The 21,615-nt window shown below is 35.9% G+C and overlaps 9 non-coding genes across 9 annotated transcripts; all 9 read left to right on the top strand.

The window, feature by feature from the left end:
- Positions 1 to 1,090: 1,090 nt before the first annotated feature.
- On the top strand, positions 1,091 to 1,232 carry LOC145677803 (U4 spliceosomal RNA). The gene has a single exon (XR_014130024.1). It is a non-coding gene; the product is annotated as a U4 spliceosomal RNA (small nuclear RNA).
- A 2,093-nt stretch (positions 1,233 to 3,325) lies between these two features.
- On the top strand, positions 3,326 to 3,467 carry LOC145677797 (U4 spliceosomal RNA). The gene has a single exon (XR_014130018.1). It is a non-coding gene; the product is annotated as a U4 spliceosomal RNA (small nuclear RNA).
- A 1,271-nt stretch (positions 3,468 to 4,738) lies between these two features.
- Positions 4,739 to 4,880, top strand: LOC145677802 (U4 spliceosomal RNA). The gene has a single exon (XR_014130023.1). It is a non-coding gene; the product is annotated as a U4 spliceosomal RNA (small nuclear RNA).
- Positions 4,881 to 6,975: 2,095 nt separating this feature from the next.
- Positions 6,976 to 7,117, top strand: LOC145677796 (U4 spliceosomal RNA). The gene has a single exon (XR_014130017.1). It is a non-coding gene; the product is annotated as a U4 spliceosomal RNA (small nuclear RNA).
- A 1,271-nt stretch (positions 7,118 to 8,388) lies between these two features.
- Positions 8,389 to 8,530, top strand: LOC145677798 (U4 spliceosomal RNA). Its single transcript, XR_014130019.1, has one exon. It is a non-coding gene; the product is annotated as a U4 spliceosomal RNA (small nuclear RNA).
- Positions 8,531 to 10,626: 2,096 nt separating this feature from the next.
- Positions 10,627 to 10,768, top strand: LOC145677795 (U4 spliceosomal RNA). Its single transcript, XR_014130016.1, has one exon. It is a non-coding gene; the product is annotated as a U4 spliceosomal RNA (small nuclear RNA).
- A 6,159-nt stretch (positions 10,769 to 16,927) lies between these two features.
- On the top strand, positions 16,928 to 17,069 carry LOC145677786 (U4 spliceosomal RNA). Its single transcript, XR_014130008.1, has one exon. It is a non-coding gene; the product is annotated as a U4 spliceosomal RNA (small nuclear RNA).
- Positions 17,070 to 19,163: 2,094 nt separating this feature from the next.
- Positions 19,164 to 19,305, top strand: LOC145677794 (U4 spliceosomal RNA). Its single transcript, XR_014130015.1, has one exon. It is a non-coding gene; the product is annotated as a U4 spliceosomal RNA (small nuclear RNA).
- Positions 19,306 to 20,576: 1,271 nt separating this feature from the next.
- On the top strand, positions 20,577 to 20,718 carry LOC145677792 (U4 spliceosomal RNA). Its single transcript, XR_014130014.1, has one exon. It is a non-coding gene; the product is annotated as a U4 spliceosomal RNA (small nuclear RNA).
- Positions 20,719 to 21,615: the final 897 nt, after the last annotated feature.

Raw genomic sequence — 21,615 nt, 5'->3', positions numbered from 1 at the left:
ATATGTCCCAAGTGCCACCAGGAATTTGCACGAATACAAATATTGTCGTTGTACTTGTAAAGATGTCCCTCAACATTACAATGAAGAACTTAAAATACAAATGATTGCATACCTCCTAATACCTGCGTATATTCCATTCTAACTTCTAAATTTATACATGAGAGGAAGGCATCAGGGTTTCCCTTAGGGAGTTATCCTGACGCATTTGCAATCAGGTGTAAAAACCATAAGTGAACTAAATATTTCATTAATATTGTGCAACCGTTAGACGGGAGGTGTTAAACATCAGTCACTTTTGCGTAAGTTTCGTGTAAAAGCAAATTAAAAGTAGGTTTGTTTTGTTGTATGTATGTTCCACATAGGGCATTTATAGCAGCGATTTATATTATGTAACGAAGAATGCCTCTGTACAATAGGGAAACAAGATGGTTTGGAGTACAGCGAGATGATATGTGAATGATTTTCAGTTGGTTATTTTTCGACGTGGGGGCGCTTTTTAGTGTATTGACGATATTGTGAACAATAAGGTAGTTGCTTCGTGATGCGATACTTGCTATCGAAAAACTTTTTGACGGTGTGGTTGTAGTAAGACTTCGTTAGATTACATTTAATGTCTCGGTGAAAGGTGGTAAATTTCCCTCTATTGTTGTTAATTGGTTAAAATTTATATTAAATCTTATTGTATTGGATGTAGTTGGATGCAATGCATGTTTATTGTGTTCCGTTTGATATTAAAGATAACAATATCAGTTGTGAAAATACTAATATTTTGTTGGTTGTAAGCTAAAATCAGGTCAAGGGGCGCCACTATTTTTATGTTTTGAAATCGATAAGAATTTTATTATTCGTAATCACACGCTAGATGGCAGCAGTTGAAACATTGCTATCGATTTGATGGGTTTCATGAATAAACAAAATTAGTGTAGTTTTGTTTCCTTTTATATATTTCTGCCTATAAGCTTTGAACACATGATTTAGATAATGTATAGCATAATGCTTCGGTATATGTAGGAGTAGAAGAAATGTAGGTGTACTACTAGGTAGTGAGTGAATGATTTTGAATTGGAGTGTTATCAGCGTGAGTTAGATTATCTTTGCGCAGTGGCAATATCGTAACCAATGAGGTTTAACCGAGGTGCGATTATTGCTATTTGAAAACTTTATACCAATACCCCGCCTAGACGACGTGTAAAATCGTTGGCTAAGGCAATTTTTGAAAACTTCTACGGAAGTAGAAACTACAGTGAAATAACAGCATATATATTTGAAAGGTGTTTCTTGCACTCTATGTGAAGAGTGTCATTTCGGAAATTCTTTCTGGAAGCAATTCTAATTATCCTAATAGAATAGTATTTGTCAGTTTCTTCCTTAGTCGTTGCCTTTTCTAATGCCGTAGACGTACAGTTACCACAATTTAAATTAAATAAAGAATTGCTTATTATGTTGAAATTCGTCCGTAGCTGTGACGAACTACCGCTATGTTGGTTTTCATTTTCTTGAGTTCGTTGATCGATAGGGATCACTATGGGAGTGATTATTATGAACGAACTATAGCAATTTGTTCCATGGGAACATCTTTCTCTTCGACTTTCCTTAAAGAAAACTGGAAAAGAAAGGGATTTCTGCATACATATTTAAATGGAATAATACATGTAGTAGATTATGTCTAACGTTGTTATTCAGTGTGTTTTGTTGATGAGTTTCGTACTTGATACTGACCATTTTGGATAGTATTATACTGCTAAAAGCACAATTTTTTAGTGATAGTATTAAACAAAAAATTAAAAAAAAATGCAGAAGGCAAACTCGCAAAGGAAGGAGACGAAGTAATCAGAATTTTAGATTGATTTGTTTTTTAATGGAATGAATCAGAATATTGAATAGTTTCCCTTTTTTGAAAGATTGAAACTGAAAGATTAGAACGTAAGCGAATGTTCGCTGTGCATCTGAAAAATCGTTTCGAAGTAAGGATTAATATAACAAGATTAGGCATATTCTTTGTTCTATAAATGTCACAGACTAGTTAAAGAAACAAGTTGTTAATCGAGTTCTTCTGTTAGTATAAATTTCCCAGTAAAGTATATAATGTTGATACCGTAGAGCAACTGCTGCGCGGACGAAGAAAAGGGAAGTCTGAATAAACGACTCCTTTGATATGCTTCTGGAATGTAAAATAGATTCTATTAAATATAGTTCAGGATTGTCGGCAAATAAATTATCTTCTAAGTTACAGTTTCACAATATAGAGAAATATTTGATAATGTTGAAAGGATTGACGTTTGTTTTAATTTTCATTGGTTTCGTTTTTAGTATTTTAAGCCAACCGAAATTCCGGAAGAACAAATGTTTTTATAATTCGTTCCAGCAACACCGAAACTTGAATCGAAGGGTTGTGCACAGTCATTTAAGATCAGGGCACACTTAATTTTTATTACTGTACACTATCAAAATTTATCCGTTTAACTTTTTATGTTTACTGTTTAAAATAACTGAATTACCGTTGTAATTCGGAAAGTTCACATTCGGCGATATCCGTTCTTCAACTCGAGTACCTCCGAAGTTAGCTGCAGCAAGCACAAGTACATAACAATTATTCTGAACTTATGTTTACTTTGAAGTACAAAACGAGAATGGTCTTTGAGAGATCTCTCATGATCGGAAGGAACTTTGAAAAGAATTTAGGAACTTGTTCGTTTATTATTATGAACTCTGCAGAATACTGTAAGATTATCCGTCGTTTGTAACTGGCACAAGAGAAAAAGAAAATGCTTAGTAGATAGAATTACTCTAATACTATTTCATCAGATTACATTTGATATCAGAGTTAAATAATAAGCAGTAGTGTAGTTCTGTTTCCTAATCTTTATATTGAATTGTTATCGTACTCAATGTTGTTAAATGAAAAAAAAAATGGTGATTTCCCTTTAATAATAAAAATTTCAACATCTATTTCCGAATAGTGTTTTTAAATTTCCTGTTAGCTAAGAAGAAAACATCTCACGTTAACTAAAAAAAAAAAAAACTCAACGTCACGGCACGACCTTTCATTGGCTGGAAATGAACGAGAAGAGGTATTTGTTTCTCAAAATGAAACGCTAGATGGCAGCGGTTAATACTTTGCCATCGATTGAATCAGTTTCGTGAGAGAAAAAATTAGTAGTTGTTTTTTTTTTATATATAATTTTTGATATAAGCTTCTAACATACGATTTGCATTCTATAGAACATAATACTTCCACATATATAGGAATAATGGAAATGTTGAGATACTCCAATATAGTGAGTGAGTGATCTGAAATTGGAGTGTTATCAGCGTGAGTGAGATTATCTTTGCGCAGTGGCAATATCGTAACCAATGAGGTTTAACCGAGGTGCGATTATTTCTATTTGAAAACTATTTGCCAATACCCCGCCTAGACGACGTGTAAAATCGTCGGCTAAGGCAATTTTTGATAACTTCTTCGGAAGTAGTAACTATAATGAAATGTAGCGTGGGTGTCCAATAGGAAAGGCGTTCTTGCAATCTATGAGCAGATCATGGAAATTCTTTCCGGTTCTTTAATGATTAATAAGATTATAATAGTATGAATTTTGCTTATATTCAAATTAGGTAATTAATATCTAATGTGAAATATGTCCCAAGTGCCACCAGGAATTTTGTCCGGAGTGCTTATTTGCACGAATACAAATATTGTCGTTGTACTTGTAAAGATGTCCCTCAACATTACAATGAAGAACTTAAAATACAAATGATTGCATACCTCCTAATACCTGCGTATATTCCATTCTAACTTCTAAATTTATACATGAGAGGAAGGCATCAGGGTTTCCCTTAGGGAGTTATCCTGACGCATGTGCAATCAGGTGTAAAAACCATAAGTGAACTAAATATTTCATTAATATTGTGCAACCGTTAGACGGGAGGTGTTAAACATCAGTCACTTTTGCGTAAGTTTCGTGTAAAAGCAAATTAAAAGTAGGTTTCTTTTGTTGTATGTATGTTCCACATAGGGCATTTATAGCAGCGATTTATATTATGTAACGAAGAATGCCTCTGTACAATAGGGAAACAAGATGGTTTGGAGTACAGCGAGATGATATGTGAATGATTTTCAGTTGGTTATTTTTCGACGTGGGGGCGCTTTTTAGTGTATTGACGATATTGTGAACAACAACGTAGTTGCTTCGTGATGCGATACTTGCTATCGAAAAACTTTTTGACGGTGTGGTTGTAGTAAGACTTCGTTAGATTACATTTAATGTCTCGGTGAAAGGTGGTAAATTTCCCTCTATTGTTGTTAATTGGTTAAAATTTATATTAAATCTTATTGTATTGAATGTAGTTGGATGCAATGCATGTTTATTGTGTTCCGTTTGATATTAAAGATAACAATATCAGTTGTGAAAATACTAATATTTTGTTGGTTGTAAGCTAAAATCAGGTCAAGGGGCGCCACTATTTTTATGTTTTGAAATCGATAAGAATTTTATTATTCGTAATCACACGCTAGATGGCAGCAGTTGAAACATTGCTATCGATTTGATGGGTTTCATGAATAAACAAAATTAGTGTAGTTTTGTTTCCTTTTATATATTTCTGCCTATAAGCTTTGAACACATGATTTAGATAATGTATAGCATAATGCTTCGGTATATGTAGGAGTAGAAGAAATGTAGGTGTACTACTAGGTAGTGAGTGAATGATTTTGAATTGGAGTGTTATCAGCGTGAGTTAGATTATCTTTGCGCAGTGGCAATATCGTAACCAATGAGGTTTAACCGAGGTGCGATTATTGCTATTTGAAAACTTTATACCAATACCCCGCCTAGACGACGTGTAAAATCGTTGGCTAAGGCAATTTTTGAAAACTTCTACGGAAGTAGAAACTACAGTGAAATAACAGCATATATATTTGAAAGGTGTTTCTTGCACTCTATGTGAAGAGTGTCATTTCGGAAATTCTTTCTGGAAGCAATTCTAATTATCCTAATAGAATAGTATTTGTCAGTTTCTTCCTTAGTCGTTGCCTTTTCTAATGCCGTAGACGTACAGTTACCACAATTTAAATTAAATAAAGAATTGCTTATTATGTTGAAATTCGTCCGTAGCTGTGACGAACTACCGCTATGTTGGTTTTCATTTTCTTGAGTTCGTTGATCGATAGGGATCACTATGGGAGTGATTATTATGAACGAACTATAGCAATTTGTTCCATGGGAACATCTTTCTCTTCGACTTTCCTTAAAGAAAACTGGAAAAGAAAGGGATTTCTGCATACATATTTAAATGGAATAATACATGTAGTAAATTATGTCTAACGTTGTTATTCAGTGTGTTTTGTTGATGAGTTTCGTACTTGATACTGACCATTTTGGATAGTATTATACTGCTAAAAGCACAATTTTTTAGTGATAGTATTAAACAAAAAATTAAAAAAAAAAATGCAGAAGGCAAACTCGCAAAGGAAGGAGACGAAGTAATCAGAATTTTAGATTGATTTGTTTTTTAATGGAATGAATCAGAATATTGAATAGTTTCCCTTTTTTGAAAGATTGAAACTGAAAGATTAGAACGTAAGCGAATGTTCGCTGTGCATCTGAAAAATCGTTTCGAAGTAAGGATTAATATAACAAGATTAGGCATATTCTTTGTTCTATAAATGTCACAGACTAGTTAAAGAAACAAGTTGTTAATCGAGTTCTTCTGTTAGTATAAATTTCCCAGTAAAGTATATAATGTTGATACCGTAGAGCAACTGCTGCGCTGACGAAGAAAAGGGAAGTCTGAATAAACGACTCCTTTGATATGCTTCTGGAATGTAAAATAGATTCTATTAAATATAGTTCAGGATTGTCGGCAAATAAATTATCTTCTAAGTTACAGTTTCACAATATAGAGAAATATTTGATAATGTTGAAAGGATTGACGTTTGTTTTAATTTTCATTGGTTTCGTTTTTAGTATTTTAAGCCAACCGAAATTCCGGAAGAACAAATGTTTTTATAATTCGTTCCAGCAACACCGAAACTTAAATCGAAGGGTTGTGCACAGTCATTTAAGATCAGGGCACACTTAATTTTTATTACTGTACACTATCAAAATTTATCCGTTTAACTTTTTATGTTTACTGTTTAAAATAACTGAATTACCGTTGTAATTCGGAAAGTTCACATTCGGCGATATCCGTTCTTCAACTCGAGTACCTCCGAAGTTAGCTGCAGCAAGCACAAGTACATAACAATTATTCTGAACTTATGTTTACTTTGAAGTACAAAACGAGAATGGTCTTTGAGAGATCTCTCATGATCGGAAGGAACTTTGAAAAGAATTTAGGAACTTGTTCGTTTATTATTATGAACTCTGCAGAATACTGTAAGATTATCCGTCGTTTGTAACTGGCACAAGAGAAAAAGAAACTGCTTAGTAGATAGAATTACTCTAATACTATTTCATCAGATTACATTTGATATCAGAGTTAAATAATAAGCAGTAGTGTAGTTCTGTTTCCTAATCTTTATATTGAATTGTTATCGTACTCAATGTTGTTAAATGAAAAAAAAAATGGTGATTTCCCTTTAATAATAAAAATTTCAACATCTATTTCCGAATATTGTTTTTAAATTTCCTGTTAGCTAAGAAGAAAACATCTCACGTTAACTAAAAGAAAAAAAAACTCAACGTCACGGCACGACCTTTCATTGGCTGGAAATGAACGAGAAGAGGTATTTGTTTCTCAAAATGAAACGCTAGATGGCAGCGGTTAATACTTTGCCATCGATTGAATCAGTTTCGTGAGAGAAAAAATTAGTAGTTGTTTTTTTTTTATATATAATTTTTGATATAAGCTTCTAACATACGATTTGCATTCTATAGAACATAATACTTCCACATATATAGGAATAATGGAAATGTTGAGATACTCCAATATAGTGAGTGAGTGATCTGAAATTGGAGTGTTATCAGCGTGAGTGAGATTATCTTTGCGCAGTGGCAATATCGTAACCAATGAGGTTTAACCGAGGTGCGATTATTTCTATTTGAAAACTATTTGCCAATACCCCGCCTAGACGACGTGTAAAATCGTCGGCTAAGGCAATTTTTGATAACTTCTTCGGAAGTAGTAACTATAATGAAATGTAGCGTGGGTGTCCAATAGGAAAGGCGTTCTTGCAATCTATGAGCAGATCATGGAAATTCTTTCCGGTTCTTTAATGATTAATAAGATTATAATAGTATGAATTTTGCTTATATTCAAATTAGGTAATTAATATCTAATGTGAAATATGTCCCAAGTGCCACCAGGAATTTTGTCCGGAGTGCTTATTTGCACGAATACAAATATTGTCGTTGTACTTGTAAAGATGTCCCTCAACATTACAATGAAGAACTTAAAATACAAATGATTGCATACCTCCTAATACCTGCGTATATTCCATTCTAACTTCTAAATTTATACATGAGAGGAAGGCATCAGGGTTTCCCTTAGGGAGTTATCCTGACGCATGTGCAATCAGGTGTAAAAACCATAAGTGAACTAAATATTTCATTAATATTGTGCAACCGTTAGACGGGAGGTGTTAAACATCAGTCACTTTTGCGTAAGTTTCGTGTAAAAGCAAATTAAAAGTAGGTTTCTTTTGTTGTATGTATGTTCCACATAGGGCATTTATAGCAGCGATTTATATTATGTAACGAAGAATGCCTCTGTACAATAGGGAAACAAGATGGTTTGGAGTACAGCGAGATGATATGTGAATGATTTTCAGTTGGTTATTTTTCGACGTGGGGGCGCTTTGTAGTGTATTGACGATATTGTGAACAACAACGTAGTTGCTTCGTGATGCGATACTTGCTATCGAAAAACTTTTTGACGGTGTGGTTGTAGTAAGACTTCGTTAGATTACATTTAATGTCTCGGTGAAAGGTGGTAAATTTCCCTCTATTGTTGTTAATTGGTTAAAATTTATATTAAATCTTATTGTATTGAATGTAGTTGGATGCAATGCATGTTTATTGTGTTCCGTTTGATATTAAAGATAACAATATCAGTTGTGAAAATACTAATATTTTGTTGGTTGTAAGCTAAAATCAGGTCAAGGGGCGCCACTATTTTTATGTTTTGAAATCGATAAGAATTTTATTATTCGTAATCACACGCTAGATGGCAGCAGTTGAAACATTGCTATCGATTTGATGGGTTTCATGAATAAACAAAATTAGTGTAGTTTTGTTTCCTTTTATATATTTCTGCCTATAAGCTTTGAACACATGATTTAGATAATGTATAGCATAATGCTTCGGTATATGTAGGAGTAGAAGAAATGTAGGTGTACTACTAGGTAGTGAGTGAATGATTTTGAATTGGAGTGTTATCAGCGTGAGTTAGATTATCTTTGCGCAGTGGCAATATCGTAACCAATGAGGTTTAACCGAGGTGCGATTATTGCTATTTGAAAACTTTATACCAATACCCCGCCTAGACGACGTGTAAAATCGTTGGCTAAGGCAATTTTTGAAAACTTCTACGGAAGTAGAAACTACAGTGAAATAACAGCATATATATTTGAAAGGTGTTTCTTGCACTCTATGTGAAGAGTGTCATTTCGGAAATTCTTTCTGGAAGCAATTCTAATTATCCTAATAGAATAGTATTTGTCAGTTTCTTCCTTAGTCGTTGCCTTTTCTAATGCCGTAGACGTACAGTTACCACAATTTAAATTAAATAAAGAATTGCTTATTATGTTGAAATTCGTCCGTAGCTGTGACGAACTACCGCTATGTTGGTTTTCATTTTCTTGAGTTCGTTGATCGATAGGGATCACTATGGGAGTGATTATTATGAACGAACTATAGCAATTTGTTCCATGGGAACATCTTTCTCTTCGACTTTCCTTAAAGAAAACTGGAAAAGAAAGGGATTTCTGCATACATATTTAAATGGAATAATACATGTAGTAAATTATGTCTAACGTTGTTATTCAGTGTGTTTTGTTGATGAGTTTCGTACTTGATACTGACCATTTTGGATAGTATTATACTGCTAAAAGCACAATTTTTTAGTGATAGTATTAAACAAAAAATTAAAAAAAAAAATGCAGAAGGCAAACTCGCAAAGGAAGGAGACGAAGTAATCAGAATTTTAGATTGATTTGTTTTTTAATGGAATGAATCAGAATATTGAATAGTTTCCCTTTTTTGAAAGATTGAAACTGAAAGATTAGAACGTAAGCGAATGTTCGCTGTGCATCTGAAAAATCGTTTTGAAGTAAGGATTAATATAACAAGATTAGGCATATTCTTTGTTCTATAAATGTCACAGACTAGTTAAAGAAACAAGTTGTTAATCGAGTTCTTCTGTTAGTATAAATTTCCCAGTAAAGTATATAATGTTGATATCGTAGAGCAACTGCTGCGCGGACGAAGAAAAGGGAAGTCTGAATAAACGACTCCTTTGATATGCTTCTGGAATGTAAAATAGATTCTATTAAATATAGTTCAGGATTGTCGGCAAATAAATTATCTTCTAAGTTACAGTTTCACAATATAGAGAAATATTTGATAATGTTGAAAGGATTGACGTTTGTTTTAATTTTCATTGGTTTCGTTTTTAGTATTTTAAGCCAACCGAAATTCCGGAAGAACAAATGTTTTTATAATTCGTTCCAGCAACACCGAAACTTAAATCGAAGGGTTGTGCACAGTCATTTAAGATCAGGGCACAGTTAATTTTTATTACTGTACACTATCAAAATTTATCCGTTTAACTTTTTATGTTTACTGTTTAAAATAACTGAATTACCGTTGTAATTCGGAAAGTTCACATTCGGCGATATCCGTTCTTCAACTCGAGTACCTCCGAAGTTAGCTGCAGCAAGCACAAGTACATAACAATTATTCTGAACTTATGTTTACTTTGAAGTACAAAACGAGAATGGTCTTTGAGAGATCTCTCATGATCGGAAGGAACTTTGAAAAGAATTTAGGAACTTGTTCGTTTATTATTATGAACTCTGCAGAATACTGTAAGATTATCCGTCGTTTGTAACTGGCACAAGAGAAAAAGAAAATGCTTAGTAGATAGAATTACTCTAATACTATTTCATCAGATTACATTTGATATCAGAGTTAAATAATAAGCAGTAGTGTAGTTCTGTTTCCTAATCTTTATATTGAATTGTTATCGTACTCAATGTTGTTAAATGAAAAAAAAAATGGTGATTTCCCTTTAATAATAAAAATTTCAACATCTATTTCCGAATATTGTTTTTAAATTTCCTGTTAGCTAAGAAGAAAACATCTCACGTTAACTAAAAAAAAAAAAACTTTCAACGTCACGGCACGACCTTTCATTGGCTGGAAATGAACGAGAAGAGGTATTTGTTTCTCAAAATGAAACGCTAGATGGCAGCGGTTAATACTTTGCCATCGATTGAATCAGTTTCGTGAGAGAAAAAATTAGTAGTTGTTCTTTTTTTATATATAATTTTTGATATAAGCTTCTAACATACGATTTGCATTCTATAGAACATAATACTTCCACATATATAGGAATAATGGAAATGTTGAGATACTCCAATATAGTGAGTGAGTGATCTGAAATTGGAGTGTTATCAGCGTGAGTGAGATTATCTTTGCGCAGTGGCAATATCGTAACCAATGAGGTTTAACCGAGGTGCGATTATTTCTATTTGAAAACTATTTGCCAATACCCCGCCTAGACGACGTGTAAAATCGTCGGCTAAGGCAATTTTTGATAACTTCTTCGGAAGTAGTAACTATAATGAAATGTAGCGTGGGTGTCCAATAGGAAAGGCGTTCTTGCAATCTATGAGCAGATCATGGAAATTCTTTCCGGTTCTTTAATGATTAATAAGATTATAATAGTATGAATTTTGCTTATATTCAAATTAGGTAATTAATATCTAATGTGAAATATGTCCCAAGTGCCACCAGGAATTTTGTCCGGAGTGCTTATTTGCACGAATACAAATATTGTCGTTGTACTTGTAAAAATGTCCCTCAACATTACAATGAAGAACTTAAAATACAAATGATTGCATACCTCCTAATACCTGCGTATATTCCATTCTAACTTCTAAATTTATACATGAGAGGAAGGCATCAGGGTTTCCCTTAGGGAGTTATCCTGACGCATGTGCAATCAGGTGTAAAAACCATAAGTGAACTAAATATTTCATTAATATTGTGCAACCGTTAGACGGGAGGTGTTAAACATCAGTCACTTTTGCGTAAGTTTCGTGTAAAAGCAAATTAAAAGTAGGTTTCTTTTGTTGTATGTATGTTCCACATAGGGCATTTATAGCAGCGATTTATATTATGTAACGAAGAATGCCTCTGTACAATAGGGAAACAAGATGGTTTGGAGTACAGCGAGATGATATGTGAATGATTTTCAGTTGGTTATTTTTCGACGTGGGGGCGCTTTTTAGTGTATTGACGATATTGTGAACAACAACGTAGTTGCTTCGTGATGCGATACTTGCTATCGAAAAACTTTTTGACGGTGTGGTTGTAGTAAGACTTCGTTAGATTACATTTAATGTCTCGGTGAAAGGTGGTAAATTTCCCTCTATTGTTGTTAATTGGTTAAAATTTATATTAAATCTTATTGTATTGAATGTAGTTGGATGCAATGCATGTTTATTGTGTTCCGTTTGATATTAAAGATAACAATATCAGTTGTGAAAATACTAATATTTTGTTGGTTGTAAGCTAAAATCAGGTCAAGGGGCGCCACTATTTTTATGTTTTGAAATCGATAAGAATTTTATTATTCGTAATCACACGCTAGATGGCAGCAGTTGAAACATTGCTATCGATTTGATGGGTTTCATGAATAAACAAAATTAGTGTAGTTTTGTTTCCTTTTATATATTTCTGCCTATAAGCTTTGAACACATGATTTAGATAATGTATAGCATAATGCTTCGGTATATGTAGGAGTAGAAGAAATGTAGGTGTACTACTAGGTAGTGAGTGAATGATTTTGAATTGGAGTGTTATCAGCGTGAGTTAGATAGCGTGAGCTAGGGATACTCACTCAGAATTCAGAATCGATTATCGATTCAAACGTCTGAGGTCGATTGCTAACGCTCTACGAGCATTGTTTAGCATTTTTTTTTGTTCATTTAGGGAGGATTGTACTGTTACAGACAATCGACATCCCCTTGCAGTCCGTATTGCTGTCTCAAGTGGGAATCCGTGGCCATCATCATATTCGTTTTTCCATCTCTTTTGTGGAGGGCCAGTGCTTGCACTGACCGACATCTCCGCGAGGACGTATTGTTGCCTCAAGTGAGAGCCACAGTGGGCTTCCTCTCGATCGAGGACGCTTTAGAACCTCATTTCATTGTCACTTTCATCCTCTTCGCCGCAATCTTTTGCGCCCATCTTAATGGCGTCAGGTGGCCATCCGGGACTACCACAGCAACCTCCTGGGCCGTCTCTGAATCCCACGTTAGTGGGCCAGGGGACTGACCGAAGGCATACATCTGCTTCTCAAAGCAAAAATACTGGTAGATCCCGATCACGCACACCGGATAAACATAACACTTCCTCAACTCAGCCACCGTCTAAGCGTCATCACACCGTGAGTGAATCAGAACAGTCTGTCTCGTCCATGAACCTTGACGACGGTAATGAATTTCCATCTCTGCAAGATTCCTCCAAACCTCGTCTCCATTCGTTCTTACTAACTAATTTTGATGCCAAATTAGAAAACACCAAGCTGGCTTTCCAACAGCTCATCAAATACCTACCCCGCGCTTCAGTCGCTCAAATTGTTCGTACACGAAACGGGATAATCTTCAAATCGTATGAGTCAACATTCTTAACCACTGTACGTAACAAATGCAGCTTTGAAATTTTTGGCAAGAATGCTCACATGAAGCGACTCGACTCCAAGGAATTTAAACAGACGCCACCACCACGAAAACCACCGGCTCTGTCAGTTGTTATTAGGGGGGTTGATCTCTCCCTCACAGACGACGAGATTCAGGAAGAACTCACTCTCGAGGGTCATTCCATACTTAAGTGTATTCGCATTAAAAGCGATCATGGAGCCACGTACATGGTACGAGTTTTAACTAATTCACAAACCACCATTGATGACCTGTTAACTTATGGCGCTCTTATCTATAAAAAGAAGCATAGAGTCGAGCCGTCCAAATCACCGCCACCTTTACCACTGAGATGTGAACGCTGTCAGGCGTACAATTCTCATCCGACTTCGAAATGCACACAACCTAGCAAATGTGGATACTGTAGTGGTGCCCACGACACCAAGGCTTGCACTAACTTAGCTAAGCCCCCTCAATGTTCTACATGTCCGGAGCAGCACCCGACTTATAGTTATCGCTGCAAAGCACGGCCTACAGCTGAGCCTCTAAATCCGGAGCTAACTGTGCCGTTAAGACCCGTTTTACCACCAACTCAGCAAGCTCTACCACTCCCAACTGCCGATGAAGCTATTACTATCCAACAACTACTTTCATTTTTCACTATCGCTATGCAAAATATCCATCCTTTTCTTCGCCAACACATTCTTGGCGTGGTCAACCACTCTGCTCGCCTCATCTTTAAGTGTTCCTTTCAAGCCACATACTCTGGCCCACACGTTTATTTTCATGTTACCCCGCTTGAAGAACATGCATCACCCGAAACCTCCAACCCTTCTGCTGCATCGTAATTATGGATATTTCTTTATTATTTGTTAATATCCGGTCTCTAGCTTCTCACTATACCCTTTTTGAGCAGCTTCTCTTAGAAGAAACCATCCAAGCCTTTCTCATTAACGAAACTCATCTTACCCCATCCATGTCGTTCAAAGTACCTCGATATACATTTCTTCGTTGCGACTCTGCGATAGCAGCACGCCGAGCAAACGGGGGTGTGGCCATCGGCTTCTATCCTTCAATCAGTCATCGCCAGTATCATCCATCCTTGCCTAATCTGCCGGAGTATCTCATTATTACTCTGTACTTTCGCTCTCTTTACCTTACCATAGCCACCATCTATGTACGTGCTGGACATCCAATCCCCTATTCATTCTTTCAATATATATCCAATACCTTTAAATACTATATCATCATGGCCGACATCAACATTCATAGCCGTCCGGATAATCAAAAACAACGTTTCTTTGATTATATCACTACTCATACCACAGGCAATATTTTTCATATCCCCAAGCCCACTCGACCTATCACTGAAACCACACCAGACGTAGTAATTTCCTCTATCAACCTTTCACAACGGTGCACTCTTGAGGTACTAGATTCCATTGGTAGTGATCATCTTCCCATCAAGCTCCACGTAGATCAACCACAGGCTACTACTCCTCGAGAATTACCAGAACCTCGTCGTATTCCACGCTTCGACCAAGCAAACTGGGAAGATTATCGTTCCACCATTACCGCCGACTTACCCCATATTGAGCCGCCTACAACAGAAGAGGATCTATATAATCGTATCTCCGACATCACCAGCTCTATCCGTCATGCTTCTGACCTCCACATACCAACCACTGCACTAACCAGGTATCAACCTCGCTTACCACCAAGCTACTTACCTCTAATCCACCGTTCCCGTGAATTCTTCCGTGAGTTTCAACGCACTGGGAACTTAGAAGCTCTTCGACATCATCGCAAGCTCCAGCGCACAGTCCGAAATTATGTCAAGGCATATAAACTCCGTAACTGGGTAAAGACTTGCAACACCTTAGCAGAAACTTCCCACCCAACTAAGTACTGGAAGCGTTTTAATATGCTAACGGGCAAGCTTACCCGGACGCCTTATCCATTGCTAATTAACGACTGTCCGCTACATACTGACGAAGAAAAAGCCAACGCTTTTGCCGACCACCTACAAACTACATTCACACCCTTTTCACCAGACTTTCCCCGGAGGCATCCTACTGACATCTTAAACTTATCAGCACCATATCTACAACCAAGTGAAACGCATATCCTCCCCGGTAATAATCCTCTTACCGCTCCTATCTCTACTGCTGACATCTCATCAGTTGTAACTCGCAAAAAGAATACAGCTCCTGGTCTGGATCGGATAACGTACTGCCACATCAAAGAAGCACCTTACTGTCTTCTCCTCCTTCTTTCTTATATATATACGTTCATTCTCCGTACCGGCTACTTTCCCCCAGACTGGAAAACCTCATCTACCCTCATGTTTCTAAAGCCTAACAAACCTCCAGCTTCTGTTGCATCCTACCGACCGATTCAACTAACCTCCGTATTTAGTAAAATTCTAGAACGCATCATTGTCATCAGACTTCATCTTCATCTCACTACCCATAATCTGTTACCTGTGCATCAGGCTGGTTTCCGTCCTAATTTTAGCATCAACGACCAATTACTCAGACTCATAAATCTCATTACGAATCATTATAATACTGCACGTCCGTCTTGCCTCATTCTTTTCGATCTCGAAAAAGCTTTTGATAAAGTTTGGCACTTAGCTCTCATGTTTAAACTTCACCGCTTCCGGCTTCCACTCTCTTATCTCCGCTTCATCTTTCATTTTCTTTCTAACCGCCTCTCTTACGTAACCATCAATAGCTCTCTATCTCATCCCATTTTTATTCACTCTGGTGTACCTCAAGGCTCCGCTCTTTCACCCCTTCTATACCTTTTGTTTGTAGCTGACATGCCGGCACTTCCTCACAATGTGCACACTTTTCAATATGCCGATGACACTGCTTTTCTCTGCACAGCCCGGACCATTCAACAGATTAATTCTTCTCTCAGCATAGCGATTGACTCCTTCCTTCGATGGTGCAATACGTGGCGACTTCACATCAACTCCACTAAGACGCAGGCAATTGTCTTTATTCCACCTCGCAAGCGCTCTCGAATACAAAAAAATCCGAACCTTCTTAACATCATAGTCGATGGCACACGAATTAAAACCGCCAAACAGGTTACTTACCTAGGTCTCACTATAGATCATCACCTAACTTGGCGGCCATATTTGAAAGAAATCATTCGCAAGGCCTACAATCGACTAAATCTACTTAAACGTCTTATTGGCACCACCTGGGGATTACAGCCTACTACAGTCCTGAATACCTACAAGGTATTTTTACGTCCCATCTTGACGTACGGCCACCCTGCCTGGGTTAGTGCTTTGCCTTTTTTCTATGCCAAATTGAAAGTACTCGAACGCCATGCTTTCCGTTTAGCTTATCGAATCAAGCTCCCGAGTCCAACGCAGGAGTTCTATGACCGCATAACTTTTCCTACCATACTTCATCACATAGAAAAGTTAAGGCTCAAATTCATTACCACCCGATTTCAGCAAAGACATCCTTTACTTCTGGACACCATGGACATCGACCGCCACTACGATCTGGGATATAATTTAGTCACTTGCCCTCTATCTTTGCTCTTTTCCCTTTATCTGAAAACAATTCCACCTGACCACCCCGATCATTTTGTCGCTTCTGCCTACGTTTCCGACCATCTTCCCCATCACGTCTCGCCCACATATGTTGCACTGTGAACTCATCATACTAACAGGGCTTCACTCGTCTTCATCACTGTCCAGAGTAGCCCCTGGACAAGAAGATAATCAGCATTCGTGTTTTTAACAACTTGTTTGTGTTTGTCCTGTCAAGTGCACCTCCTCATCATCTTTCCCAACCCTAATGATTATGATCACAAGATCATAATGACCAAGTGGATACCATACTTGTATAATATAATGAAGTAAAGATGAAATATAATAAAGTGATATATATAAAATGATGCTCCAGTCTTCCTACATATCCCTTAGACCAGCTCAAATATCCTCTCTGCCCCAGTAATTTTACCTATCCACCCGGATAGAGGGCGTAACCCTCGCAAGGGAGGTAGCCTTCGGCTAGCACTAAAAAAAAAAAGAGTTAGATTATCTTTGCGCAGTGGCAATATCGTAACCAATGAGGTTTAACCGAGGTGCGATTATTGCTATTTGAAAACTTTATACCAATACCCCGCCTAGACGACGTGTAAAATCGTTGGCTAAGGCAATTTTTGAAAACTTCTACGGAAGTAGAAACTACAGTGAAATAACAGCATATATATTTGAAAGGTGTTTCTTGCACTCTATGAGAAGAGTGTCATTTCGGAAATTCTTTCTGGAAGCAATTCTAATTATCCTAATAGAATAGTATTTGTCAGTTTCTTCCTTAGTCGTTGCCTTTTCTAATGCCGTAGACGTACAGTTACCACAATTTAAATTAAATAAAGAATTGCTTATTATGTTGAAATTCGTCCGTAGCTGTGACGAACTACCGCTATGTTGGTTTTCATTTTCTTGAGTTCGTTGATCGATAGGGATCACTATGGGAGTGATTATTATGAACGAACTATAGCAATTTGTTCCATGGGAACATCTTTCTCTTCGACTTTCCTTAAAGAAAACTGGAAAAGAAAGGGATTTCTGCATACATATTTAAATGGAATAATACATGTAGTAAATTATGTCTAACGTTGTTATTCAGTGTGTTTTGTTGATGAGTTTCGTACTTGATACTGACCATTTTGGATAGTATTATACTGCTAAAAGCACAATTTTTTAGTGATAGTATTGAACAAAAAATTTAAAAAAAAATGCAGAAGGCAAACTCGCAAAGGAAGGAGACGAAGTAATCAGAATTTTAGATTGATTTGTTTTTTAATGGAATGAATCAGAATATTGAATAGTTTCCCTTTTTTGAAAGATTGAAACTGAAAGATTAGAACGTAAGCGAATGTTCGCTGTGCATCTGAAAAATCGTTTTGAAGTAAGGATTAATATAACAAGATTAGGCATATTCTTTGTTCTATAAATGTCACAGACTAGTTAAAGAAACAAGTTGTTAATCGAGTTCTTCTGTTAGTATAAATTTCCCAGTAAAGTATATAATGTTGATATCGTAGAGCAACTGCTGCGCGGACGAAGAAAAGGGAAGTCTGAATAAACGACTCCTTTGATATGCTTCTGGAATGTAAAATAGATTCTATTAAATATAGTTCAGGATTGTCGGCAAATAAATTATCTTCTAAGTTACAGTTTCACAATATAGAGAAATATTTGATAATGTTGAAAGGATTGACGTTTGTTTTAATTTTCATTGGTTTCGTTTTTAGTATTTTAAGCCAACCGAAATTCCGGAAGAACAAATGTTTTTATAATTCGTTCCAGCAACACCGAAACTTAAATCGAAGGGTTGTGCACAGTCATTTAAGATCAGGGCACACTTAATTTTTATTACTGTACACTATCAAAATTTATCCGTTTAACTTTTTATGTTTACTGTTTAAAATAACTGAATTACCGTTGTAATTCGGAAAGTTCACATTCGGCGATATCCGTTCTTCAACTCGAGTACCTCCGAAGTTAGCTGCAGCAAGCACAAGTACATAACAATTATTCTGAACTTATGTTTACTTTGAAGTACAAAACGAGAATGGTCTTTGAGAGATCTCTCATGATCGGAAGGAACTTTGAAAAGAATTTAGGAACTTGTTCGTTTATTATTATGAACTCTGCAGAATACTGTAAGATTATCCGTCGTTTGTAACTGGCACAAGAGAAAAAGAAAATGCTTAGTAGATAGAATTACTCTAATACTATTTCATCAGATTACATTTGATATCAGAGTTAAATAATAAGCAGTAGTGTAGTTCTGTTTCCTAATCTTTATATTGAATTGTTATCGTACTCAATGTTGTTAAATGAAAAAAAAAATGGTGATTTCCCTTTAATAATAAAAATTTCAACATCTATTTCCGAATATTGTTTTTAAATTTCCTGTTAGCTAAGAAGAAAACATCTCACGTTAACTAAAAAAAAAAAACTTTCAACGTCACGGCACGACCTTTCATTGGCTGGAAATGAACGAGAAGAGGTATTTGTTTCTCAAAATGAAACGCTAGATGGCAGCGGTTAATACTTTGCCATCGATTGAATCAGTTTCGTGAGAGAAAAAATTAGTAGTTGTTCTTTTTTTATATATAATTTTTGATATAAGCTTCTAACATACGATTTGCATTCTATAGAACATAATACTTCCACATATATAGGAATAATGGAAATGTTGAGATACTCCAATATAGTGAGTGAGTGATCTGAAATTGGAGTGTTATCAGCGTGAGTGAGATTATCTTTGCGCAGTGGCAATATCGTAACCAATGAGGTTTAACCGAGGTGCGATTATTTCTATTTGAAAACTATTTGCCAATACCCCGCCTAGACGACGTGTAAAATCGTCGGCTAAGGCAATTTTTGATAACTTCTTCGGAAGTAGTAACTATAATGAAATGTAGCGTGGGTGTCCAATAGGAAAGGCGTTCTTGCAATCTATGAGCAGATCATGGAAATTCTTTCCGGTTCTTTAATGATTAATAAGATTATAATAGTATGAATTTTGCTTATATTCAAATTAGGTAATTAATATCTAATGTGAAATATGTCCCAAGTGCCACCAGGAATTTTGTCCGGAGTGCTTATTTGCACGAATACAAATATTGTCGTTGTACTTGTAAAGATGTCCCTCAACATTACAATGAAGAACTTAAAATACAAATGATTGCATACCTCCTAATACCTGCGTATATTCCATTCTAACTTCTAAATTTATACATGAGAGGAAGGCATCAGGGTTTCCCGTAGAGAGTTATCCTGACGCATTTGCAATCAGGTGTAAAAACCATAAGTGAACTAAATATTTCATTAATATTGTGCAACCGTTAGACGGGAGGTGTTAAACATCAGTCACTTTTGCGTAAGTTTCGTGTAAAAGCAAATTAAAAGTAGGTTTCTTTTGTTGTATGTATGTTCCACATAGGGCATTTATAGCAGCGATTTATATTATGTAACGAAGAATGCCTCTGTACAATAGGGAAACAAGATGGTTTGGAGTACAGCGAGATGATATGTGAATGATTTTCAGTTGGTTATTTTTCGACGTGGGGGCGCTTTTTAGTGTATTGACGATATTGTGAACAACAACGTAGTTGCTTCGTGATGCGATACTTGCTATCGAAAAACTTTTTGACGGTGTGGTTGTAGTAAGACTTCGTTAGATTACATTTAATGTCTCGGTGAAAGGTGGTAAATTTCCCTCTATTGTTGTTAATTGGTTAAAATTTATATTAAATCTTATTGTATTGAATGTAGTTGGATGCAATGCATGTTTATTGTGTTCCGTTTGATATTAAAGATAACAATATCAGTTGTGAAAATACTAATATTTTGTTGGTTGTAAGCTAAAATCAGGTCAAGGGGCGCCACTATTTTTATGTTTTGAAATCGATAAGAATTTTATTATTCGTAATCACACGCTAGATGGCAGCAGTTGAAACATTGCTATCGATTTGATGGGTTTCATGAATAAACAAAATTAGTGTAGTTTTGTTTCCTTTTATATATTTCTGCCTATAAGCTTTGAACACATGATTTAGATAATGTATAGCATAATGCTTCGGTATATGTAGGAGTAGAAGAAATGTAGGTGTACTACTAGGTAGTGAGTGAATGATTTTGAATTGGAGTGTTATCAGCGTGAGTTAGATTATCTTTGCGCAGTGGCAATATCGTAACCAATGAGGTTTAACCGAGGTGCGATTATTGCTATTTGAAAACTTTATACCAATACCCCGCCTAGACGACGTGTAAAATTGTTGGCTAAGGCAATTTTTGAAAACTTCTACGGAAGTAGAAACTACAGTGAAATAACAGCATATATATTTGAAAGGTGTTTCTTGCACTCTATGAGAAGAGTGTCATTTCGGAAATTCTTTCTGGAAGCAATTCTAATTATCCTAATAGAATAGTATTTGTCAGTTTCTTCCTTAGTCGTTGCCTTTTCTAATGCCGTAGACGTACAGTTACCACAATTTAAATTAAATAAAGAATTGCTTATTATGTTGAAATTCGTCCGTAGCTGTGACGAACTACCGCTATGTTGGTTTTCATTTTCTTGAGTTCGTTGATCGATAGGGATCACTATGGGAGTGATTATTATGAACGAACTATAGCAATTTGTTCCATGGGAACATCTTTCTCTTCGACTTTCCTTAAAGAAAACTGGAAAAGAAAGGGATTTCTGCATACATATTTAAATGGAATAATACATGTAGTAGATTATGTCTAACGTTGTTATTCAGTGTGTTTTGTTGATGAGTTTCGTACTTGATACTGACCATTTTGGATAGTATTATACTGCTAAAAGCACATTTTTTTAGTGATAGTATTAAACAAAAAATCAAAAAAAAAAATGCAGAAGGCAAACTCGCAAAGGAAGGAGACGAAGTAATCAGAATTTTAGATTGATTTATTTTTTAAGGGAATGAATCAGAATATTGAATAGTTTCCCTTTTTTGAAAGATTGAAACTGAAAGATTAGAACGTAAGCGAATGTTCGCTGTGCATCTGAAAAATCGTTTCGAAGTAAGGATTAATATAACAAGATTAGGCATATTCTTTGTTCTATAAATGTCACAGACTAGTTAAAGAAACAAGTTGTTAATCGAGTTCTTCTGTTAGTATAAATTTCCCAGTAAAGTATATAATGTTGATATCGTAGAGCAACTGCTGCGCGGACGAAGAAAAG

This window comes from Thermobia domestica, unplaced genomic scaffold, assembly GCF_964235325.1.
Source record: "Thermobia domestica unplaced genomic scaffold, izTheDome1.hap1.1 HAP1_SCAFFOLD_1390, whole genome shotgun sequence".
NCBI lineage: Eukaryota > Metazoa > Arthropoda > Insecta > Zygentoma > Lepismatidae > Thermobia > Thermobia domestica.
This window is presented reverse-complemented; position numbering and strand designations above follow the sequence as displayed.